This window comes from Cavia porcellus, unplaced genomic scaffold, assembly GCF_034190915.1.
Source record: "Cavia porcellus strain 051 isolate PalLab524CR breed Dunkin Hartley unplaced genomic scaffold, mCavPor4.1 scaffold_3, whole genome shotgun sequence".
NCBI lineage: Eukaryota > Metazoa > Chordata > Mammalia > Rodentia > Caviidae > Cavia > Cavia porcellus.
In genome coordinates this window covers 4,244,796-4,253,947 of record NW_026947486.1, presented here as the reverse complement: position 1 = coordinate 4,253,947, position 9,152 = coordinate 4,244,796, and the positions used below count along the sequence as shown (strand labels likewise).

The window sequence follows — 9,152 nt, the reverse complement described above, 5'->3', positions numbered from 1 at the left end:
AAAAACATGTATACCCCAACACTGAGTTTAGATGAAAAGGGGCAGCGTCCATTAGCCTTTCAAATTTTAATACAACAAATCTAAATCATGTATTATCTCTTTGATGGATTCCTTCAGAGTTTTAGGGGAATTCTAAATCAACATGAGTGTGGTGTTGTCTGACTCACAAAGTTAAAACTAGTAAAAGCAATAATTTGAAAAACCACACAACTAATAAATACAAAACATTAAATTCAAAGAGTTTCACTGGTTTTCAAACCTCTTATAGAATTAACATCTATTGAAGAGATTTATTATGCCATCTGATTGCCTCAGACCCTGAATATCAGGAACTGTGAAAGCAAAATTGGAAATGTTATATGAAATTCCCTTTCAATTGGTGAATCCATGACCCAACAGACATGTTCTATTTTGACATCTGGTACATTATCCAAATATGCTCTCAAAGGAATTGAATACACAGGACTTAGGCTGATTTCTTTAATCACTATTGTGTCTTGCACCAGAGTTAGTTGAAGATCTTCTGCCCTGTGTCCCACTGCCCAAGAAACAAGACCACACATTTGAAAACAAACATGAGAATTTTACTTCAACAGACTGAATAAATCATCATGAGAATATAATTTCCCTTTCATCCTCAAAGATTTTTAAGTCAGACTGAATGGTTCTCTTGTTTTCCCATGTTTGTCCTTGGTCTTTGCTACCTTGAAAGTTGGTGAGCTCTGTTCTGAGTCCTGATCTCCAACTTCGCCCATATTTCCACAGAGGTTCACCTGCTAAACAAGTCAAGATGTAAGATCACCATCTCAAAGAAGGCCCCAAGGAGCCAGATCTCATGAAAAATTAAGGGGTTTTCTTGTCCGCACATGCGAGGAACCCTCCGAACCAACTCCAGTGGGGAGAGGGGAGCGAGAGAGTCCCCGGGTAGGGAAGTGCAGAGTAGATAAAGCATAAAACCACAAAGCAAGCGTCAGTTACAGAAGCAGATGGCTTGATGTTTTTGAAAACTCACATCCTGTCTGGCAGGGTCAATAGTTCATGGTGCTCTTATTTTGGGGACTTTGGACCACAACTTCCCTATAATGCCAGAACATCTGGTTGTTCTGACGGTGTGACAAGGCAAGAGGGGTTCCCTGAATTTTTTTAACTCTTCATTCCCCCCTTTTCTTGTGAGCATCTCTAATCCTAGAGATTATTAGTAGGTATTGAGTCATATTGGTATCTCAGGACCATCATCAAGACCATCATATTTACCTGGGAGGCCTGTGATTGCACCAGATGTGTAATCTTGTTTAGAACACAAGGGCCAATGGTAAGGAATAAGAGCAAAGCAGCTAAAGGGCCTAGGAGGGTAACAACATAAGGAGCTAACCCTTGCCATATGGAAGAGAAGGATGTCCCCGAAGAGCATTTTTTTCTCTAGTTTTGATATTTTCTGAGTTTGGACATGGCATCTTTTACTATGCCTGAATGGTCAACATAACAACAGCACTCTTCTTTTAGAGCGGCACATAGGCCGCCCTCCTTTAGGAGGAGTAGGTCTAGTCCCCTATTGTTTTGGAGACCTACTTTAGCCAACGAGTCTATTTGGTCTTGAATGACCTGAATGATACTAGATAATGTCTGTACATCACTAACATTCTGGTAGGAATGTTCGACAGAAACCCCTACTCTGTTGCCCCCATGCCTAAGGCTCCTGATATCTTTAAGCCTACCAATAAGGAACAAATTGAATTGCCCACTTTGAGTAGCCTGTGATGTAATCTAAACTAGGAATGGGGACAGGCTCATCCCTGGGTAGTATCTCTATATCAGGCAACAGGACAGCTGTTACACATATCCCTGTCCAGTTAGTTGGGAGGAAGGTATAGGCCACATTTCTTCCACAAATAAATACTTGTCCTTTGGCAGGATAAAGGAGGCCGTTAACTATGGAAGTATAATCAGTAAATGTAATGAACTCCACATCAATGTTGGAGGTATCGTTATGAAAACCTCCTTGGAGACACAGAGAGTGTTTGAAGCCTACTGATTGTACTCTAAAGGGGGGACCAGCACTACAATTTAAGTAATCTTGTTTCTCCAGTGCAGCCAGAGAAACACTTTTGGGGATGGCAAGGGGGATGGGGGAGCTCTATGCCACGCATAACCAGCAATTCTTCAGCCAAAGTTGGGTCGGAAGCATTTAAGGCTTTATGAGTGGCCTCTAGAATATCATAAGTTTGAGCATCCCGACCAACTCGCCGTGATTTAGGCAGCTTATTTTTATTAGCAGCTTGACTCGCTCCTCAAGCACGAGTTTTTTGATCTTATTTGTGGCCTGCCCCTATCAGACACATGTATAGGGCCACCCTGCTCCAGCACCCTGATTTATCAACCATGTTGAGACATGAGGCTTGGGCATACTTTGAACTTCCTATCACTGTCGGATTTGTCGACCAATCACCTTTAACTCTTTCAGCCCTTGTCCTCATAAGCTCAGCAGTGAAGTAAGTTTTGCTATCTATGCCTATACATTCTTGTACAGAGTAATAGCAGGAGGAATGCATTTTTGAATACTAAGAACAATTCTGAGGGCATGGCCCTCACTGGCTGCCTTTGTTAGGTATCACACGGGGCTTTATCATTTACATCTACCTTTTAGTCAAACCCCCTGAAACTGAGGGTATAGCAACAAGGAATGTTAACTTGTCTGCACAATCTGTCCGAAGACCGTACGTATACAATTTATCATTTGTGTGGCGAGGATCTTGATCTTTGTTTCCTATTGTATGTATAATTCCCCCCAGTTGGTGTATTTACCTTTAGTAATATAGCCCCCTCCACAATCACAGGAGCTCCCACATAAAGATCTTAACAATTGTTCTTTGCTTACAGGGGGACCAAAGCCGCCATGCAAGTTGGGCATCAAAGTTATTAAAATCAAGCAAGCAAGCTAAAACAGTACATGACTGGCATAATCTAACTATGTCTTACTCAATTTTAACTTTAAGGGGTTACCAGTCTGAGTAAGTCCCTCGTTTTCTGCTGTTTCCAGTGGCTTTACATGAGGGTAGTGAATCTACACAGTTTTTTCTGCTACGTTGATGGCAGTGGGGTTACTGAGCACCACGGTGAAAGGTCCTTCCCAGCAGGGTTCGAGGGAGTCACAGTGGTGACATTGCATCAAGACTGGAGTCTCTGGATTAATCAGCACCTTGAGAGGTGTCTCTGAAGGCAGATCCTGGTGTTTTTGTCTAATCTAAACAGCTGGTGGATTGAAGTCAACACAGGTTGGAGAGTCTGCTGGGACTTAATGATATCTTGATTAGTTATTTTAGCTAGTTTATTTTCAGGCAATCTTGGAACCAATGGCAGGGTCCTCCCAACATGGCTTCAATGGGAGAAATTCCAGAAACATATGGGGTATATCTAGCTCTTAGTGCAAAGGGAAGAAGGCTCACACAATTATCACCAGTTTTTGAAGACAGCTTAGCTTAAATGTCCTTGAGACTTTGGTTCATATGTTTTACTTGTCCTGAGCTTTTGTGGCTGATAGGCACAGTGGAGTTTTAATTAATCTTTATTGCCTGGGCTAACTTTTGGGTGACTCGAGCTATGAAAGCCAGGCCATTATCGGACCCCATTGATAGTGGGAGGCCAAATCAAGGTATGATCTCATGTAGTAGCCTTTTAACTACCACTAAGGCTGACTCAGACTTAGTAGGGAAAACCTATACCCAGCCAGTAAAAGTGTTTATTAATACCAAGAGATAGCGGTACCCCTGTAAATCAGGCTTTACCATGTCATGAAGTTCTCCTGGAACAATTTTTTAATGTCACGTGGTCTCCAGCATAGAGCTCTTGGCTGAGTTGACTAACAATCACTGTGGGCATCTGGAGCTCAAAGAGGTGGTCAGTTTGCAGAGTTTTGTAATAAAAAACCGAGTTCTGAACAATTCCACAAGTTTAGTTTTCTCTAACTGAGTAGTCTGGTGAACCCGGTGTAACAGCTCCCACCCTAGTGCTTGCAGTAACAGTACTTGTTTATCAGGTAACTGGTACCAGCCCCCAAGGATGGGGGAATTTACTCCAAGTTGAGATGCTAACTGTAAGTCATTTTTGTGTAGACTGGTTCTGAAAAGGTTGGAGGGACTAGAATCAGAGCAATTACTTTCTTGATTGGCCCCTCTGATGTGGTTGCTATTTTTCGAGTGGCTTGATCTGCCAAACTGTTCCCTAAGGTGACAGTGTCATATCCTGTCTGGTGAGCCTTGTAATGAATAATAGCAACTCGTTGAGGCAGCCAGACAACTGCCAGCAAGTCTAGAATCTGTGGAGCATTTTTAATATTAGTCCCAACTGAGGTTAAGAGACCTTGCTCTGATAGATGGCTCCATGTGTATGTACAGTACAAAAGCATATCTACGGTCAGTTAAAATGTTTACCTCCTTTCCTGTGTCTAGTTTTAGCCTCTCAGTCAAAGCAACAAGCTCCGCCTTTTGGGCAGTGGTGCCAGACTCTACCCGCTTAACACAGAGTACCTCCTTTTCAGTGGTCACTGCTGCCCCAGCCACTCATTTGCCGTTCTGGATGAAGCTGCTTCCATTGATGAAATAGTTGTCGGCATTTCCCAAAAGCTGGTTGGTAAGATCAGCCCTTAGGTTTTGCTGTAGTTCAAGGATTTCAGCACACTCATGGAAAGGTGTCCTTTGTTCCTCCAGGTCATCATCAGGCATAAGTGTGGCTGAAGAAGTCTTGAATATCACTGATTCTGGGTCTAGAAGCAGGGCTTCACAGTGTAGAATTCTGGCATTCAAAAGCCTTTTTTTTTTCAGGAAGGTTTTGATAAAAGTCTCTAAACTCTGAGAGGTTACCACAGAAATCACTTGCCCGAAGTGAGTTTCTTCACCTCCTTAAGTAACATTGTCACAGCAGCTAGTATTTTTAGGCAAGTGGGCCATACTCCTGTCACTGGATCAAGTCTTTTGGAGAGGTAGGCTATAACCTCTTTTAAGGGACAATGTCCTGAGTTAGGACTCCTTTGGCAATGTCCCTGAGTTTGTCTATGAACAAGGTGAATGCCTTGGTAACATCAGGGAGTCCCAGGGATGGGGCCTCTGTCAAGCCTACTTGAGCTGCTGGAAGGCCTGTTCACATTTATCAGTCGAGTTCAATGTTTTGAGTTTCTCCCTTACAGGTATCATATAGAGGCGAACTTCTCAGTAAAATTTAGCCTACAGCATCAAAATGCCCCCAGAAACTCTCATCTGTTTTTAAAAATTTCTCTCATAGAGCAATTCTAACACCTTGGTTATCTTTTTGTTGGTAGCTTTTTGTAAATTTTTTAGTTCTCAAAGACCTTTTGTGCTATCTCTATTAATTGGCTGAGGGGCATTTCCTCAAACCTCTCAAACCTTTGCAAATTTTGTCTAACATGTGGGGCCAACTGAGTTGTAAAGAGAACAACTGGCAATACTGGGAAATCTCCTTACCTCTGGATGTCCAATCGGGGTGGGACAAAAGGAGAACATGGTTTTGGCATTCTGGATCAGAGAGCCGGCTTCATTTGGATGGCACACTGCTCTTTTTTTTTTTTCCAGGATGTCACATGGCAGGCCATCATTTTACTGAAATTATATTCTTAACAAAAAAGAGCTTTTTCATAGGTAACAAAATTGTGCTGCATAATCTTCCAGATTTTTACAGCACATGCAAGAACTTGTATCTTATCTCTAGTATCACCTATAATCTCATTTTAATGGAAATATTTTGCAGCAAAGTACAATCTTATGAATACTTTTACCAAAACTGATCTAATATTGTCAAATTCTGAACACATTTACTTTTTGTCAAACCTCTTATTTAGAGTACTATAAACCAAGACAAATAAAATTCACATCCTCTTGAGCCTTCTACAACTTACAATATACCTCTCAAGCTAAGCTTTTATCTCTTTTTTTTTTCCACATTCAGGAACAGCCAGACATTTTTACTTGAAGACCACTCTCTTTGTCCCTCTTTTTACTATTATCAGTCAATTGGCCAGAAAAATGAACCGAAAAGAAATGGCCGTACTTACCCGAGAGATACTTTGTTGCCATTGGGGCATCCCTTGGTGAGGGGGGGGACAGATCTCGCTGGGGGCCTCCAAATGTAAGATCGCCATTGCAAAGAAGGACCCAAGGAGCCAGCTCTCATGAAAAAACAAGGGGTTTTATTGTCCTCTCAAGCGTGGGACCATCCGACCACACTCCCGTGGGGAGAGAGGAGTGAGAGAGTGCCCGGGTAGGAAAGTGAAGAGTACATAAAGCCGAACACCACAAAGCAAGCGTTGGTTACACAAGCAGATGGCTTGATGTTTTTTGAAAACTCAGATCCTGTCTGGCAGGGTCGATAGTTCACAGTGCTCTTATTTTTGGGGACGTTGGACCACAACTTTCCTATCAGGCCAGAACATCTGGTTGTTCTGACCCTGTGACAAGGCAAGAAGGGTTTCCTGAATGTTTGAACTCTTCAAAGATCTGGTTCGGGGCTTGTTTCATTGTTTTAGGATATCTGCTGTTGAAATTGAACTTCAACCACTGTCGCTAATTTGCGAAGCTATGTGCTTGCACAGGATTTCTTCTGAGAAATTTCACAGAAAGTTCTTATACTGCAGGTGAATGATGCCAGCAAGTCTTCACTGAAGATCATAGGGAACAGCACTCATTAAAATGAGAGTCATGACAAGGGTAAAGCAGATGCTCAAGGAAAGGACATTGAAGCGATCATCTACCAGTTCCTGTGATATTTCATATCCAATTGATAATACCACCATGTGTAGATTTTCAGGCCTTTCAGTGGACAAATTATGAACAGTGAATTTCTCAGAGAAAATTCTGTTGTATATCTGGCCTCTGAATCTTCATCCTATTTAAATCTTGCCCTACAAGATTCTCTGTGCAACTGAGGTCTCCATGGAAACGCCCAGCATTGAGCCTTAAGTTTCCTACTGCAGACATGGTTCCTAGAGCCTGAAGTGTACCTTACACAGCTGCTCAGCCAATCACAGCCCTGTGTGGTTACCTGGCAACCACAAGCCTGCTGCTTTCTGTGAACTATTTTAGATCAACTCTGTAGCTTTCCACCTCATACAACCACAGCCATTCCAATAAAGCAGTACTTTCCTTAGCTTCTCTAGGTTGGGTCAGAATTTTCTTTCTAGCTGTACTGATCAAGCAAATTGGACATGCTTTGTGAAGTGGAGGGAAGTAATTGGAAAACTTTTCGTTCTATCCCATGGTCTAAGGGGTTCAAACTTGACTGCCCCAGTCTATTAACTTTAAAGCTTATAGAGCACAATGTTTCAGGGTGAGGAAAGAAAATGCCACAATGAGTAGGGTTCTGCAGATTTTCTGAGGGCTTGGAAAATATACCTGCACACACTCGATGCAGTCTTTCCCAGATTGCTTCCCTTGCTAGTGTCACATAGCACTGAAGACAAGAAAACAGAGGATGAGGCCCCAAGTGAAGGAGAATCTGGAGGGCATGAATATTTTGAGTGACTGCTCAACTGTCCAGCTTCCTTGTGGTTCACATGCCTGAGATCCCAATTTCATGGAGGTCTGCAGCTATTCAAGCATAACCTTGCACAGTAGACATAAGGTACTAGCTCAACACATAAACCAGCATCATCCTAGAGAGTACATCAGCAGCAGGTTTTCACAAATTTCAAATGTATCCAGGTAGAAGGGAAACCCTTAGAAATGGGATCCAAATTCCCCTTTCCCTTAATATCCCACTTATTTTCTCATTTTATGAAATATTTAGTCTTCACAACTCATGAAGTGATCCTCCTGACCTATGCCCAGACAGTCTTGTTTTCTTTTGTTGTCTTTTTTGAAACAGGATCTCACTAAGTAGTTGATACTGGCCTTCAGCAAACTTCATAGCCCAAGCAGGACTCGAACTCACAAGGATCGCTCCACCTCAGCCTCCTGATTGCTGGCATTACAGGCATGAGTCAACATGCCAAGCATGTGAACAGATATTGTCACATAATTTGTTATATCCCACTACTGGTCTATAGGTAGCTTCAGTGCCTCAGCCTTTAGGAATATGCCTCTCTTTGTTTTGGCTCCCCTTGCCCAGGTTCTCCATTTCTCTTGGGATGAGCTCCAAGCCCGTAGTAAGGGTGTGGCTGCCATGCCTAGGGTGTGTCAGGGGATGATTATGTCCCAGTTGCACAGGTTCCAAGGAAACTGCGTCCTGTTCATTTGATGAGGAATGAGAACAAATTCAGGAGTTAATGGGGACATGCCAGGAAGCTGAGTGGCCATGGTGGAAACAAAGTTTCAAGCCATGGGCTGAAGGTTGAGCCTTCTGTACCTCTGAGCTCTTGAATAGTGTTCACACATGCCTGCTGGGCAATTGTGTGCTGTGAAATGTACTCTAATGCATTTTATTTTATTTTATTTTTCTTGCTTTCATTTTCTCACATGGGAGGAACATTGACGTGGTTTGAAGAAGCAGGACTGAATTACCTAGGAGATATTTGAGAAAAGTGATATGTTAGAAGCCTAGATTGCTCAAGATTCCATGCAGTTTCTAAAAAAGTGACATGAATTTGAGTGTATTAATGTCCTTCTCTCTTTACAAAACCTTTTCTCTCCTATTTGGACGGAATTACTCTTAATTTGAGACGTCAACCTCCACATGAAATAAAGGTAATCTCTCCTTTCCTCATTCTGCTAGAAACCACATCTTGTGCCAGTAATATTTCCTTCCCCAGAAGAACATGGTGAAGAGAACAGCAAGGTTTTACCACTGTTGGAATTTTCAAGGAGACAGGTGATGTAACACTGTAAAACTTCAAGGGAAGTGCGTGGTCCCTTAACAATGGCAAGTTGGCACAAACCCCTACTTACTGAAAATCTTAGACAATCTGAAAGATAGGGAAAGACAATGGTCCTCTCCACAGTGGCGTAGAGCATCCTCTGAGGCACAGATTTGTGGAAATAGGAATTACAAGTGAACAATGAGCTCCCAAATTGTACTTGAAATTTTCTTTGTCCAGCCCTAGAAAGCTATTGGCTGCCATCCTGGGATTCGGCTTGGACGACCAAAGTGTAAGCATAGATCAAAGAAAGACACACTATTTAGCGAACTCATTATTTGGCCACATGTCCAGA

The 9,152-nt window shown here is 42.3% G+C and overlaps 1 long non-coding RNA gene across 1 annotated transcript in view; it reads right to left on the bottom strand.

The window, feature by feature from the left end:
* Positions 1-562: 562 nt before the first annotated feature.
* LOC134475404 (uncharacterized) overlaps positions 563-9,152 on the bottom strand; it is a 49,073-nt gene continuing 40,483 nt past the window's right edge. Inside the window, exons 2-3 of the long non-coding RNA XR_010046500.1 lie at positions 6,062-8,504; positions 563-776 (exon numbers count right to left, since the gene is read on the bottom strand). This is a non-coding gene — a long non-coding RNA (uncharacterized LOC134475404). The remainder of the gene's footprint in view (positions 777-6,061; positions 8,505-9,152) is intronic.